Below are 16110 nucleotides of genomic sequence, written 5' to 3'. Positions count from 1 at the left end.
CTATCTATCTATCTATCTATCTATCTATCTATCTATCTATCTATCTATCTATCTATCTATCTATCTATCTATCTATCTATCTATCTATCTATCTATCTATCTATCTATCTTTATATATGGATACATGCATACACCTACTCATAGATATGCCATGCATTTCTTTGGATTTGTTTCAACCTATTGCCATTTATTTGAGAATCCCTACTTTTCAAGTGACTGCAAATGAAGTCATCTCTGGCACGTTTTGGCTGATGCAAGGTAACCAAAACACAAGACAACTTTTAATAAAAATCATTGGTTTCTTTGTTAACGTGCACTGTCAAACATGGGACTTTCACACGTCAGGTAAATATGATAACCAATACACAACAGAAGCAGATGCAGATTGCTTATCAATGTCGTGATAGAACAGTTGTGATTTGAGTAGTAGAAGCGCCCCTGAATTGATACTTATTATATACAGCCTGTAAGATAGTCAAAAATGCATGCTAGGAAAGGAGATGCAAATATAAATGTATTAGAAAAATACATAAAGAGGAGTGATATGCTTTTATTCATGCAAGGCTAGAAAAAATCCCCATACTGTCGAAAGCATTCATACACCACCAAATGGAAATAAACAATTCTGACATTAAACGAAAAGGTGACGATGCATTTGTATCATCACCTTGAGAAGGATCATCTAGGAATTGAGCCCAAGCCTCAGCACTTAAAACCAGAAACACTCCACTAAAATAGGAGGCCTGTTGGTGCCAACAATTCTCAAAGTTAATGCTTGTTCTGGTTGAGCATTGAACCGAATGCAGGGCTCTTTTGAAAGTGAGGTCTGTGAATCAACAGATACATCCACATGCCAATTATGTTATTGTTTTTAAGAGAATTCACTTTCTTGGAACGAGACTGCATGAACCCATCTTCAGGGCCTGGACAATTTCATGCAAAACGGCAACTCTCAACATTGCAGCCAAAACAATATAACTAGTGTTTCTGCCCGGTTTCGAACCGGGGACCTTTCGCGTGTGAGGCGAACGTGATAACCACTACACTACAGAAACAGATAACTACAGGTGATTCTTCTGTGATGAAACTGCTCAAAACAGACTATTCCAAGGGCATCTGGTTTTAGATTTCTTTCATGCAACCTGCCCGACAGCCCTATCTGAACGCTTGTATATGCCTTGCAAGTTCAGCATTTTTGCAAAATGCTTAAAGAGAAATGTTTCCTATTTGCTCAGGCAGGGCAAGGTTAAAAGCATGAGACTCTAGCAAATAATCATCCACTACTGCAAAGAGAAAATTGATATTGGCTTTGAAATGCATACTTCAAAAGAGCACCAATGAAAGGGCTCGTCCGGGATTTGAACCTGGGACCTCTCGCACCCAAAGCGAGAATCATACCCCTAGACCAACGAGCCGTTGAAAGACCCTCACCTCTGAAAAGGTAATACCAGCTCTAAGCCCGCAATGAAGATCATGCTGGGGTCTTTTTCATGCTTGGTCTGTGAATTCACAGGAAATTCAGTGTCAACTTACCCTTTCTCAAACGATAGCACTATCATTTGTAAGTGTCCCCTTTTATTTTTTCTCAGCATTGGACAAGTCTTACAGGAAGTCAGCAGTTATTTATATATTTCTGCATTGGCTAGAGCCTAAAGAGAAAGAATAAAAAGCTGTTCATAACAACATAAGAAACACATTTTGCCTTTTCTCTCAAATACTTATTCCCTTTGTGCAAATCGGAATGCCAAGGTGAATAGCTGGGCCACAGATTCTGGCTAATTATCTATCTCTTGAATGCAAGAAGCAATAAAAACTGCCTAATGCAGGACTAAAGCATTCCTTGCATAGCCTCTAACATCATAACATAACTGAGCTGCTGGTAACAAGCTAAGCAATGCCTTCCCAAAATGAGAAGTACATGTGCTTATGTGCTTATTCGCTCAATCAGCGCTCAATCAGGCTCGATATAGGAAAGGTGGAAAGGGTCCAAATGGCTTTCCCTTCCTTTTTAGGGTGGGTCCTGCTGACTATCATAGGATTCCTCTTAAGAGTGGCCAGGGTCAGAGGAAAAACTTTCAATGCTTCTTAGTGTTCTCTCCAGAAGCAGGCATTTTCTGTGCCTTTAATTTCAGGCTTTTCCCAGCAGTCTCTGTTCTGCCTATGTAAATTAACAAAAGCAGTGCTTATTCCTCACTTGCTCTAATGTCCTTCCTGTCCACAAAGCTCTGCCTAAGTATGCTTTTTTTCTTTTTCAGGGAAATTCTAAATGGTTTCTCTGTCCACTCTGTGGCAGTAGAATGCTGATTATGATGCCATGTTTTGTGGAATCACCAAGGTACAACTACAGAGGAATATATGAGTCTGAAGGACATGGAACTCTTAGCTAACACATCACAATATGTGATGCTTGCCAACCAAGCACTACATTCTGGTGCGCTGATGATCAGAACATTCTGCTCCTAAAGGAAAGAAAATACCGCTTGATTGAAAATAATGTCTCTGTTTATATTAACGCTCTCTCTCTCCCTATATCTATCTATCTATCTATCTATCTATCTATCTATCTATCTATCTATCTATCTATCTATCTATCTATCTATCTATCTATCTATCTATCTATCTATCTATCTATCTATCTATCTATCTATCTATCTATCTATCTATCTATCTATCTATCTATCTATCTATCTATCTATCTATCTATCTATCTATCTATCGATCTATCTATCTATCTATCTATCTATCTATCTATCTATCTATCTATCTATCTATCTATCTTTATATATGGATACATGCATACACCTACTCATAGATATGCCATGCATTTCTTTGGATTTGTTTCAACCTCTTGCCATTTATTTGAGAATCCCTACTTTTCAAGTGACTGCAAATGAAGTCATCTCTGGCACGTTTTGGCTGATGCAAGGTAACCAAAACACAAGACAACTTTTAATAAAAATCATTGGTTTCTTTGTTAACGTGCACTGTCCAACATGGGACTTTCACACGTCAGGTAAATATGATAACCAATACACAACAGAAGCAGATGCAGATTGCTTATCAATGTCGTGATGGAACAGTTGTGATTTGAGTAGAAGAAGCGCCCCTGAATTGATACTTATTATATACAGCCTGTAAGATAGTCAAAAATGCATGCTAGGAGAGGAGATGCAAATATAAATGTATTAGAAAAATACATAAAGAGGAGTGATATGCTTTTATTCATGCAAGGCTAGAAAAAATCCCCATACTGTCGAAAGCATTCATACACCACCAAATGGAAATAAACAATTCTGACATTAAACGAAAAGGTGACGATGGATTTGTATCATCACCTTGAGAAGGATCATCTAGGAATTGAGCCCAAGCCTCAGCACTTAAAAACCAGAAACACTCCACTAAAATAAGAGGCCTGTTGGTGCCAACAATTCTCAAAGTTAATGCTTGTTCTGGTTGAGCATTGAACCGAATGCAGGGCTCTTTTGAAAGTGAGGTCTGTGAATCAACAGATACATCCACATGCCAATTATGTTATTGTTTTTAAGAGAATTCACTTTCTTGGAACGAGACTGCATGAACCCATCTTCGGGGCCTGGACAATTTCATGCAAAACAGCAACTCTCAACATTGCAGCCAAGACAATATAACTAGTGTTTCTGCCCGGTTTCGAACCGGGGACCTTTCGCATGTGAGGCAAACGTGATAACCACTACACTACAGAAACAGATACCTACAGGTGATTCTTCTGTGATGAAACTGCTCAAAACAGGTTATTCCAAGGGCATCTGGTTTTAGATTTCTTTCATGCAACCTGCCCGACAGCCCTATCTGAACGCTTGTATATGCCTTGCAAGTTCAGCATTTTTGCAAAATGCTTAAAGAGAAATGTTTCCTATTTGCTCAGGCAGGGCAAGGTTAAAAGCATGAGACTCTAGCAAATAATCATCCACTACTGCAAAGAGAAAATTAATATTGGCTTTGAAATGCATACTTCAAAAGAGCACCAATGAAAGGGCTCGTCCGGGATTTGAACCCGGGACCTCTCGCACCCTAAGCGAGAATCATACCCCTAGACCAACGAGCCGTTGAAAGACCCTCACCTCTGAAAAGGTAATACCAGCTCTAAGCCCGCAATGAAGATCATGCTGGGGTCTTTTTCATGCTTGGTCTGTGAATTCACAGGAAATTCAGTGTCAACTTACCCTTTCTCAAACGATAGCACTATCATTTGTAAGTGTCCCCTTTTATTTTGTCTCAGCATTGGACACGTCTTACAGGAAGTCAGCAGTTATTTATATATTTCTGCATTGGCTAGAGCCTAAAGAGAAAGAATAAAAAGCTGTTCATAACAACATAAGAAACACATTTTGCCTTTTCTCTCCAATACTGATTCCCTTTGTGCAAATCGGAATGCCAAGGTGAATAGCTGGGCCACAGATTCTGGCTAGTTATCTATCTCTTGAATGCAAGAAGCAATAAAAACTGCCTAATGCAGGACTAAAGCATTCCTTGCATAGCCTCTAACATCATAACATAACTGAGCTGCTGGTAACAAGCTAAGCAATGCATTCCCAAAATGAGAAGTACATGTGCTTATGTGCTTATCCGCTCAATCAGCGCTCGATCAGGCTCGATCAGGCGAGATATAGGAAAGGTGGAAAGGGTCCAAATGGCTGTCCCTTCCTTTTTAGGGTGGGTCCTGCTGACTATCATAGGATTCCTCTTAAGAGTGGCCAGGGTCAGAGGAAAAACTTTCAATGATTCTTAGTGTTCTCTCCAGAAGCAGGCATTTTCTGTGCCTTTAATGTCAGGCTTTTCCCAGCAGTCTCTGTTCTGCCTATGTAAATTAACAAAAGCAGTGCTTATTCCTCACTTGCTCTAATGTCCTTCCTGTCCACAAAGCTCTGCCTAAGTATGCTTTTTTTCTTTTTCAGGGAAATTCTAAATGGTTTCTCTGTCCACTCTGTGGCAGTAGAATGCTGATTATGATGCCATGTTTTGTGGAATCACCAAGGTACAACTACAGAGGAATATATGAGTCTGAAGGACATGGAACTCTTAGCTAACACATCACAATATGTGATGCTTGCCAACCAAGCACTACATTCTGGTGCGCTGATGATCAGAACATTCTGCTCCTAAAGGAAAGAAAATACCGCTTGATTGAAAATAAAGTCTCTGTTTATATTAACGCTCTCTCTCTCCCTATATCTATCTATCTATCTATCTATCTATCTATCTATCTATCTATCTATCTATCTATCTATCTATCTATCTATCTATCTATCTATCTATCTATCTATCTATCTATCTATCTATCTATCTATCTATCTATCTATCTATCTATCTATCTATCTATCTATCTATCTATCTATCTATCTATCTATCTATCTATCTATCTATCTATCTATCTATATCTCTATCTATCTATCTATCTATCTATCTTTATATATGGATACATGCATACACCTACTCATAGATATGCCATGCATTTCTTTGGATTTGTTTCAACCTCTTGCCATTTATTTGAGAATCCCTACTTTTCAAGTGACTGCAAATGAAGTCATCTCTGGCATGTTTTGGCTGATGCAAGGTAACCAAAACACAAGACAACTTTTAATAAAAATCATTGGTTTCTTTGTTAACGTGCACTGTCAAACATGGGACTTTCACACGTCAGGTAAATATGATAACCAATACACAACAGAAGCAGATGCAGATTGCTTATCAATGTCGTGATAGACAGTTGTGATTTGAGTAGTAGAAGCGCCCCTGAATTGATACTTATTATATACAGCCTGTAAGATAGTCAAAAATGCATGCTAGGAGAGGAGATGCAAATATAAATGTATTAGAAAAATACATAAAGAGGAGTGATATGCTTTTATTCATGCAAGGCTAGAAAAAATCCCCATACTGTCGAAAGCATTCATACACCACCAAATGGAAATAAACAATTCTGACATTAAACGAAAAGGTGATGATGCATTTGTATCATCACCTTGAGAAGGATCATCTAGGAATTGAGCCCAAGCCTCAGCACTTAAAACCAGAAACACTCCACTAAAATAGGAGGCCTGTTGGTGCCAACAATTCTCAAAGTTAATGCTTGTTCTGGTTGAGCATTGAACCGAATGCAGGGCTCTTTTGAAAGTGAGGTTTGTGAATCAACAGATACATCCACATGCCAATTATGTTATTGTTTTTAAGAGAATTCACTTTCTTGGAACGAGACTGCATGAACCCATCTTCAGGGCCTGGACAATTTCATGCAAAACGGCAACTCTCAACATTGCAGCCAAGACAATATAACTAGTGTTTCTGCCCGGTTTCGAACCGGGGACCTTTCGCGTGTGAGGCGAACGTGATAACCACTACACTACAGAAACAGATACCTACAGGTGATTCTTCTGTGATGAAACTGCTCAAAACAGACTATTCCAAGGGCATCTGGTTTTAGATTTCTTTCATGCAACCTGCCCGACAGCCCTATCTGAACGCTTGTATATGCCTTGCAAGTTCAGCATTTTTGCAAAATGCTTAAAGAGAAATGTTTCCTATTTGCTCAGGCAGGGCAAGGTTAAAAGCATGAGACTCTAGCAAATAATCATCCACTACTGCAAAGAGAAAATTGATATTGGCTTTGAAATGCATACTTCAAAAGAGCACCAATGAAAGGGCTCGTCCGGGATTTGAACCCGGGACCTCTCGCACCCAAAGCGAGAATCATACCCCTAGACCAACGAGCCGTTGAAAGACCCTCACCTCTGAAAAGGTAATACCAGCTCTAAGCCCGCAATGAAGATCATGCTGGGGTCTTTTTCATGCTTGGTCTGTGAATTCACAGGAAATTCAGTGTCAACTTACCCTTTCTCAAACGATAGCACTATCATTTGTAAGTGTCCCCTTTTATTTTTTCTCAGCATTGGACAAGTCTTACAGGAAGTCAGCAGTTATTTATATATTTCTGCATTGGCTAGAGCCTAAAGAGAAAGAATAAAAAGCTGTTCATAACAACATAAGAAACACATTTTGCCTTTTCTCTCAAATACTTATTCCCTTTGTGCAAATCGGAATGCCAAGGTGAATAGCTGGGCCACAGATTCTGGCTAATTATCTATCTCTTGAATGCAAGAAGCAATAAAAACTGCCTAATGCAGGACTAAAGCATTCCTTGCATAGCCTCTAACATCATAACATAACTGAGCTGCTGGTAACAAGCTAAGCAATGCCTTCCCAAAATGAGAAGTACATGTGCTTATGTGCTTATCCGCTCAATCAGCGCTCGATCAGGCTCGATCAGGCGAGATATAGGAAAGGTGGAAAGGGTCCAAATGGCTGTCCCTTCCTTTTTAGGGTGGGTCCTGCTGACTATCATAGGATTCCTCTTAAGAGTGGCCAGGGTCAGAGGAAAAACTTTCAATGCTTCTTAGTGTTCTCTCCAGAAGCAGGCATTTTCTGTGCCTTTAATTTCAGGCTTTTCCCAGCAGTCTCTGTTCTGCCTATGTAAATTAACAAAAGCAGTGCTTATTCCTCACTTGCTCTAATGTCCTTCCTGTCCACAAAGCTCTGCCTAAGTATGCTTTTTTTCTTTTTCAGGGAAATTCTAAATGGTTTCTCTGTCCACTCTGTGGCAGTAGAATGCTGATTATGATGCCATGTTTTGTGGAATCACCAAGGTACAACTACAGAGGAATATATGAGTCTGAAGGACATGGAACTCTTAGCTAACACATCACAATATGTGATGCTTGCCAACCAAGCACTACATTCTGGTGCGCTGATGATCAGAACATTCTGCTCCTAAAGGAAAGAAAATACCGCTTGATTGAAAATAATGTCTCTGTTTATATTAACGCTCTCTCTCTCCCTATATCTATCTATCTATCTATCTATCTATCTATCTATCTATCTATCTATCTATCTATCTATCTATCTATCTATCTATCTATCTATCTATCTATCTATCTATCTATCTATCTATCTATCTATCTATCTATCTATCTATCTATCTATCTATCTATCTATCTATCTATCTATCTATCTATCTATCTATCTATCTATCTATCTATCTTTATATATGGATACATGCATACACCTACTCATAGATATGCCATGCATTTCTTTGGATTTGTTTCAACCTCTTGCCATTTATTTGAGAATCCCTACTTTTCAAGTGACTGCAAATGAAGTCATCTCTGGCACGTTTTGGCTGATGCAAGGTAACCAAAACACAAGACAACTTTTAATAAAAATCATTGGTTTCTTTGTTAACGTGCACTGTCAAACATGGGACTTTCACACGTCAGGTAAATATGATAACCAATACACAACAGAAGCAGATGCAGATTGCTTATCAATGTCGTGATAGAACAGTTGTGATTTGAGTAGTAGAAGCGCCCCTGAATTGATACTTATTATATACAGCCTGTAAGATAGTCAAAAATGCATGCTAGGAAAGGAGATGCAAATATAAATGTATTAGAAAAATACATAAAGAGGAGTGATATGCTTTTATTCATGCAAGGCTAGAAAAAATCCCCATACTGTCGAAAGCATTCATACACCACCAAATGGAAATAAACAATTCTGACATTAAACGAAAAGGTGACGATGCATTTGTATCATCACCTTGAGAAGGATCATCTAGGAATTGAGCCCAAGCCTCAGCACTTAAAACCAGAAACACTCCACTAAAATAGGAGGCCTGTTGGTGCCAACAATTCTCAAAGTTAATGCTTGTTCTGGTTGAGCATTGAACCGAATGCAGGGCTCTTTTGAAAGTGAGGTCTGTGAATCAACAGATACATCCACATGCCAATTATGTTATTGTTTTTAAGAGAATTCACTTTCTTGGAACGAGACTGCATGAACCCATCTTCAGGGCCTGGACAATTTCATGCAAAACGGCAACTCTCAACATTGCAGCCAAAACAATATAACTAGTGTTTCTGCCCGGTTTCGAACCGGGGACCTTTCGCGTGTGAGGCGAACGTGATAACCACTACACTACAGAAACAGATACCTACAGGTGATTCTTCTGTGATGAAACTGCTCAAAACAGACTATTCCAAGGGCATCTGGTTTTAGATTTCTTTCATGCAACCTGCCCGACAGCCCTATCTGAACGCTTGTATATGCCTTGCAAGTTCAGCATTTTTGCAAAATGCTTAAAGAGAAATGTTTCCTATTTGCTCAGGCAGGGCAAGGTTAAAAGCATGAGACTCTAGCAAATAATCATCCACTACTGCAAAGAGAAAATTGATATTGGCTTTGAAATGCATACTTCAAAAGAGCACCAATGAAAGGGCTCGTCCGGGATTTGAACCTGGGACCTCTCGCACCCAAAGCGAGAATCATACCCCTAGACCAACGAGCCGTTGAAAGACCCTCACCTCTGAAAAGGTAATACCAGCTCTAAGCCCGCAATGAAGATCATGCTGGGGTCTTTTTCATGCTTGGTCTGTGAATTCACAGGAAATTCAGTGTCAACTTACCCTTTCTCAAACGATAGCACTATCATTTGTAAGTGTCCCCTTTTATTTTTTCTCAGCATTGGACAAGTCTTACAGGAAGTCAGCAGTTATTTATATATTTCTGCATTGGCTAGAGCCTAAAGAGAAAGAATAAAAAGCTGTTCATAACAACATAAGAAACACATTTTGCCTTTTCTCTCAAATACTTATTCCCTTTGTGCAAATCGGAATGCCAAGGTGAATAGCTGGGCCACAGATTCTGGCTAATTATCTATCTCTTGAATGCAAGAAGCAATAAAAACTGCCTAATGCAGGACTAAAGCATTCCTTGCATAGCCTCTAACATCATAACATAACTGAGCTGCTGGTAACAAGCTAAGCAATGCCTTCCCAAAATGAGAAGTACATGTGCTTATGTGCTTATTCGCTCAATCAGCGCTCAATCAGGCTCGATATAGGAAAGGTGGAAAGGGTCCAAATGGCTTTCCCTTCCTTTTTAGGGTGGGTCCTGCTGACTATCATAGGATTCCTCTTAAGAGTGGCCAGGGTCAGAGGAAAAACTTTCAATGCTTCTTAGTGTTCTCTCCAGAAGCAGGCATTTTCTGTGCCTTTAATTTCAGGCTTTTCCCAGCAGTCTCTGTTCTGCCTATGTAAATTAACAAAAGCAGTGCTTATTCCTCACTTGCTCTAATGTCCTTCCTGTCCACAAAGCTCTGCCTAAGTATGCTTTTTTTCTTTTTCAGGGAAATTCTAAATGGTTTCTCTGTCCACTCTGTGGCAGTAGAATGCTGATTATGATGCCATGTTTTGTGGAATCACCAAGGTACAACTACAGAGGAATATATGAGTCTGAAGGACATGGAACTCTTAGCTAACACATCACAATATGTGATGCTTGCCAACCAAGCACTACATTCTGGTGCGCTGATGATCAGAACATTCTGCTCCTAAAGGAAAGAAAATACCGCTTGATTGAAAATAAAGTCTCTGTTTATATTAACGCTCTCTCTCTCCCTATATCTATCTATCTATCTATCTATCTATCTATCTATCTATCTATCTATCTATCTATCTATCTATCTATCTATCTATCTATCTATCTATCTATCTATCTATCTATCTATCTATCTATCTATCTATCTATCTATCTATCTATCTATCTATCTATCTATCTATCTATCTATCTATCTATCTATCTATCTATCTATCTATCTATCTATCTATCTATCTATCTATCTATCTATCTATCTATCTATCTATCTATCTATCTATCTATCTATCTATCTTTATATATGGATACATGCATACACCTACACATAGATATGCCATGCATTTCTTTGGATTTGTTTCAACCTCTTGCCATTTATTTGAGAATCCCTACTTTTCAAGTGACTGCAAATGAAGTAATCTCTGGCACGGTTTGGCTGATGCAAGGTAACCAAAACACAAGACAACTTTTAATAAAAATCATTGGTTTCTTTGTTAACGTGCACTGTCCAACATGGGACTTTCACACGTCAGGTAAATATGATAACCAATACACAACAGAAGCAGATGCAGATTGCTTATCAATGTCGTGATAGAACAGTTGTGATTTGAGTAGAAGAAGCGCCCCTGAATTGATACTTATTATATACAGCCTGTAAGATAGTCAAAAATGCATGCTAGGAGAGGAGATGCAAATATAAATGTATTAGAAAAATACATAAAGAGGAGTGATATGCTTTTATTCATGCAAGGCTAGAAAAAATCCCCATACTGTCGAAAGCATTCATACACCACCAAATGGAAATAAACAATTCTGACATTAAACGAAAAGGTGACGATGGATTTGTATCATCACCTTGAGAAGGATCATCTAGGAATTGAGCCCAAGCCTCAGCACTTAAAAACCAGAAACACTCCACTAAAATAAGAGGCCTGTTGGTGCCAACAATTCTCAAAGTTAATGCTTGTTCTGGTTGAGCATTGAACCGAATGCAGGGCTCTTTTGAAAGTGAGGTCTGTGAATCAACAGATACATCCACATGCCAATTATGTTATTGTTTTTAAGAGAATTCACTTTCTTGGAACGAGACTGCATGAACCCATCTTCAGGGCCTGGACAATTTCATGCAAAACGGCAACTCTCAACATTGCAGCCAAGACAATATAACTAGTGTTTCTGCCCGGTTTCGAACCGGGGACCTTTCGCATGTGAGGCGAACGTGATAACCACTACACTACAGAAACAGATACCTACAGGTGATTCTTCTGTGATGAAACTGCTCAAAACAGGTTATTCCAAGGGCATCTGGTTTTAGATTTCTTTCATGCAACCTGCCCGACAGCCCTATCTGAACGCTTGTATATGCCTTGCAAGTTCAGCATTTTTGCAAAATGCTTAAAGAGAAATGTTTCCTATTTGCTCAGGCAGGGCATAAAAGCATGAGACTCTAGCAAATAATCATCCACTACTGCAAAGAGAAAATTAATATTGGCTTTGAAATGCATACTTCAAAAGAGCACCAATGAAAGGGCTCGTCCGGGATTTGAACCCGGGACCTCTCGCACCCTAAGCGAGAATCATACCCCTAGACCAACGAGCCGTTGAAAGACCCTCACCTCTGAAAAGGTAATACCAGCTCTAAGCCCGCAATGAAGATCATGCTGGGGTCTTTTTCATGCTTGGTCTGTGAATTCACAGGAAATTCAGTGTCAACTTACCCTTTCTCAAACGATAGCACTATCATTTGTAAGTGTCCCCTTTTATTTTGTCTCAGCATTGGACACGTCTTACAGGAAGTCAGCAGTTATTTATATATTTCTGCATTGGCTAGAGCCTAAAGAGAAAGAATAAAAAGCTGTTCATAACAACATAAGAAACACATTTTGCCTTTTCTCTCCAATACTGATTCCCTTTGTGCAAATCGGAATGCCAAGGTGAATAGCTGGGCCACAGATTCTGGCTAGTTATCTATCTCTTGAATGCAAGAAGCAATAAAAACTGCCTAATGCAGGACTAAAGCATTCCTTGCATAGCCTCTAACATCATAACATAACTGAGCTGCTGGTAACAAGCTAAGCAATGCATTCCCAAAATGAGAAGTACATGTGCTTATGTGCTTATCCGCTCAATCAGCGCTCGATCAGGCTCGATCAGGCGAGATATAGGAAAGGTGGAAAGGGTCCAAATGGCTGTCCCTTCCTTTTTAGGGTGGGTCCTGCTGACTATCATAGGATTCCTCTTAAGAGTGGCCAGGGTCAGAGGAAAAACTTTTAATGCTTCTTAGTGTTCTCTCCAGAAGCAGGCATTTTCTGTGCCTTTAATTTCAGGCTTTTCCCAGCAGTCTCTGTTCTGCCTATGTAAATTAACAAAAGCAGTGCTTATTCCTCACTTGCTCTAATGTCCTTCCTGTCCACAAAGCTCTGCCTAAGTATGCTTTTTTTCTTTTTCAGGGAAATTCTAAATGGTTTCTCTGTCCACTCTGTGGCAGTAGAATGCTGATTATGATGCCATGTTTTGTGGAATCACCAAGGTACAACTACAGAGGAATATATGAGTCTGAAGGACATGGAACTCTTAGCTAACACATCACAATATGTGATGCTTGCCAACCAAGCACTACATTCTGGTGCGCTGATGATCAGAACATTCTGCTCCTAAAGGAAAGAAAATACCGCTTGATTGAAAATAAAGTCTCTGTTTATATTAACGCTCTCTCTCTCCCTATATCTATCTATCTATCTATCTATCTATCTATCTATCTATCTATCTATCTATCTATCTATCTATCTATCTATCTATCTATCTATCTATCTATCTATCTATCTATCTATCTATCTATCTATCTATCTATCTATCTATCTATCTATCTATCTATCTATCTATCTATCTATCTATCTATCTATCTTTATATATGGATACATGCATACACCTACACATAGATATGCCATGCATTTCTTTGGATTTGTTTCAACCTCTTGCCATTTATTTGAGAATCCCTACTTTTCAAGTGACTGCAAATGAAGTAATCTCTGGCACGGTTTGGCTGATGCAAGGTAACCAAAACACAAGACAACTTTTAATAAAAATCATTGGTTTCTTTGTTAACGTGCACTGTCCAACATGGGACTTTCACACGTCAGGTAAATATGATAACCAATACACAACAGAAGCAGATGCAGATTGCTTATCAATGTCGTGATGGAACAGTTGTGATTTGAGTAGAAGAAGCGCCCCTGAATTGATACTTATTATATACAGCCTGTAAGATAGTCAAAAATGCATGCTAGGAGAGGAGATGCAAATATAAATGTATTAGAAAAATACATAAAGAGGAGTGATATGCTTTTATTCATGCAAGGCTAGAAAAAATCCCCATACTGTCGAAAGCATTCATACACCACCAAATGGAAATAAACAATTCTGACATTAAACGAAAAGGTGACGATGGATTTGTATCATCACCTTGAGAAGGATCATCTAGGAATTGAGCCCAAGCCTCAGCACTTAAAAACCAGAAACACTCCACTAAAATAAGAGGCCTGTTGGTGCCAACAATTCTCAAAGTTAATGCTTGTTCTGGTTGAGCATTGAACCGAATGCAGGGCTCTTTTGAAAGTGAGGTCTGTGAATCAACAGATACATCCACATGCCAATTATGTTATTGTTTTTAAGAGAATTCACTTTCTTGGAACGAGACTGCATGAACCCATCTTCAGGGCCTGGACAATTTCATGCAAAACAGCAACTCTCAACATTGAAGCCAAGACAATATAACTAGTGTTTCTGCCCGGTTTCGAACCGGGGACCTTTCGCATGTGAGGCGAACGTGATAACCACTACACTACAGAAACAGATACCTACAGGTGATTCTTCTGTGATGAAACTGCTCAAAACAGGTTATTCCAAGGGCATCTGGTTTTAGATTTCTTTCATGCAACCTGCCCGACAGCCCTATCTGAACGCTTGTATATGCCTTGCAAGTTCAGCATTTTTGCAAAATGCTTAAAGAGAAATGTTTCCTATTTGCTCAGGCAGGGCAAGGTTAAAAGCATGAGACTCTAGCAAATAATCATCCACTACTGCAAAGAGAAAATTAATATTGGCTTTGAAATGCATACTTCAAAAGAGCACCAATGAAAGGGCTCGTCCGGGATTTGAACCCGGGACCTCTCGCACCCTAAGCGAGAATCATACCCCTAGACCAACGAGCCGTTGAAAGACCCTCACCTCTGAAAAGGTAATACCAGCTCTAAGCCCGCAATGAAGATCATGCTGGGGTCTTTTTCATGCTTGGTCTGTGAATTCACAGGAAATTCAGTGTCAACTTACCCTTTCTCAAACGATAGCACTATCATTTGTAAGTGTCCCCTTTTATTTTGTCTCAGCATTGGACACGTCTTACAGGAAGTCAGCAGTTATTTATATATTTCTGCATTGGCTAGAGCCTAAAGAGAAAGAATAAAAAGCTGTTCATAACAACATAAGAAACACATTTTGCCTTTTCTCTCCAATACTGATTCCCTTTGTGCAAATCGGAATGCCAAGGTGAATAGCTGGGCCACAGATTCTGGCTAGTTATCTATCTCTTGAATGCAAGAAGCAATAAAAACTGCCTAATGCAGGACTAAAGCATTCCTTGCATAGCCTCTAACATCATAACATAACTGAGCTGCTGGTAACAAGCTAAGCAATGCATTCCCAAAATGAGAAGTACATGTGCTTATGTGCTTATCCGCTCAATCAGCGCTCGATCAGGCTCGATCAGGCGAGATATAGGAAAGGTGGAAAGGGTCCAAATGGCTGTCCCTTCCTTTTTAGGGTGGGTCCTGCTGACTATCATAGGATTCCTCTTAAGAGTGGCCAGGGTCAGAGGAAAAACTTTCAATGCTTCTTAGTGTTCTCTCCAGAAGCAGGCATTTTCTGTGCCTTTAATTTCAGGCTTTTCCCAGCAGTCTCTGTTCTGCCTATGTAAATTAACAAAAGCAGTGCTTATTCCTCACTTGCTCTAATGTCCTTCCTGTCCACAAAGCTCTGCCTAAGTATGCTTTTTTTCTTTTTCAGGGAAATTCTAAATGGTTTCTCTGTCCACTCTGTGGCAGTAGAATGCTGATTATGATGCCATGTTTTGTGGAATCACCAAGGTACAACTACAGAGGAATATATGAGTCTGAAGGACATGGAACTCTTAGCTAACACATCACAATATGTGATGCTTGCCAACCAAGCACTACATTCTGGTGCGCTGATGATCAGAACATTCTGCTCCTAAAGGAAAGAAAATACCGCTTGATTGAAAATAAAGTCTCTGTTTATATTAACGCTCTCTCTCTCCCTATATCTATCTATCTATCTATCTATCTATCTATCTATCTATCTATCTATCTATCTATCTATCTATCTATCTATCTATCTATCTATCTATCTATCTATCTATCTATCTATCTATCTATCTATCTATCTATCTATCTATCTATCTATCTATCTATCTATCTATCTATCTATCTATCTATCTATATATATGGATACATGCATACACCTACTCATAGATATGCCATGCATTTCTTTGGATTTGTTTCAACCTCTTGCCATTTATTTGAGAATCCCTACTTTTCAAGTGACTGCAAATGAAGTCATCTCTGGCACGTT

At 39.2% G+C, this 16110-nt stretch overlaps 12 non-coding genes across 12 annotated transcripts; all 12 read right to left on the bottom strand.

Annotated features, from left to right (window-relative positions):
- Positions 1-982: 982 nt before the first annotated feature.
- On the bottom strand, positions 983-1055 carry TRNAV-CAC (transfer RNA valine (anticodon CAC)). The gene has a single exon. It is a non-coding gene; the product is annotated as a tRNA-Val (tRNA).
- Positions 1056-1343: 288 nt separating this feature from the next.
- Positions 1344-1415, bottom strand: TRNAP-UGG (transfer RNA proline (anticodon UGG)). The gene has a single exon. It is a non-coding gene; the product is annotated as a tRNA-Pro (tRNA).
- Positions 1416-3651: 2236 nt separating this feature from the next.
- On the bottom strand, positions 3652-3724 carry TRNAV-CAC (transfer RNA valine (anticodon CAC)). Its single transcript has one exon. It is a non-coding gene; the product is annotated as a tRNA-Val (tRNA).
- Positions 3725-4012: 288 nt separating this feature from the next.
- TRNAP-AGG (transfer RNA proline (anticodon AGG)) lies at positions 4013-4084 on the bottom strand. The gene has a single exon. It is a non-coding gene; the product is annotated as a tRNA-Pro (tRNA).
- Positions 4085-6316: 2232 nt separating this feature from the next.
- Positions 6317-6389, bottom strand: TRNAV-CAC (transfer RNA valine (anticodon CAC)). Its single transcript has one exon. It is a non-coding gene; the product is annotated as a tRNA-Val (tRNA).
- A 288-nt stretch (positions 6390-6677) lies between these two features.
- On the bottom strand, positions 6678-6749 carry TRNAP-UGG (transfer RNA proline (anticodon UGG)). Its single transcript has one exon. It is a non-coding gene; the product is annotated as a tRNA-Pro (tRNA).
- A 2197-nt stretch (positions 6750-8946) lies between these two features.
- TRNAV-CAC (transfer RNA valine (anticodon CAC)) lies at positions 8947-9019 on the bottom strand. The gene has a single exon. It is a non-coding gene; the product is annotated as a tRNA-Val (tRNA).
- A 288-nt stretch (positions 9020-9307) lies between these two features.
- Positions 9308-9379, bottom strand: TRNAP-UGG (transfer RNA proline (anticodon UGG)). Its single transcript has one exon. It is a non-coding gene; the product is annotated as a tRNA-Pro (tRNA).
- Positions 9380-11635: 2256 nt separating this feature from the next.
- Positions 11636-11708, bottom strand: TRNAV-CAC (transfer RNA valine (anticodon CAC)). Its single transcript has one exon. It is a non-coding gene; the product is annotated as a tRNA-Val (tRNA).
- A 284-nt stretch (positions 11709-11992) lies between these two features.
- Positions 11993-12064, bottom strand: TRNAP-AGG (transfer RNA proline (anticodon AGG)). Its single transcript has one exon. It is a non-coding gene; the product is annotated as a tRNA-Pro (tRNA).
- Positions 12065-14242: 2178 nt separating this feature from the next.
- TRNAV-CAC (transfer RNA valine (anticodon CAC)) lies at positions 14243-14315 on the bottom strand. Its single transcript has one exon. It is a non-coding gene; the product is annotated as a tRNA-Val (tRNA).
- Positions 14316-14603: 288 nt separating this feature from the next.
- On the bottom strand, positions 14604-14675 carry TRNAP-AGG (transfer RNA proline (anticodon AGG)). The gene has a single exon. It is a non-coding gene; the product is annotated as a tRNA-Pro (tRNA).
- Between the last annotated feature and the right edge of the window lie 1435 nt (positions 14676-16110).

This window comes from Lissotriton helveticus, chromosome 8 (assembly GCF_964261635.1).
Source record: "Lissotriton helveticus chromosome 8, aLisHel1.1, whole genome shotgun sequence".
In the NCBI taxonomy this organism is placed as follows: Eukaryota; Metazoa; Chordata; class Amphibia; order Caudata; family Salamandridae; genus Lissotriton; species Lissotriton helveticus.
The sequence above is the reverse complement of the archived record's forward strand: the minus strand, read 5'-3'. Positions and strand labels throughout refer to the sequence as shown.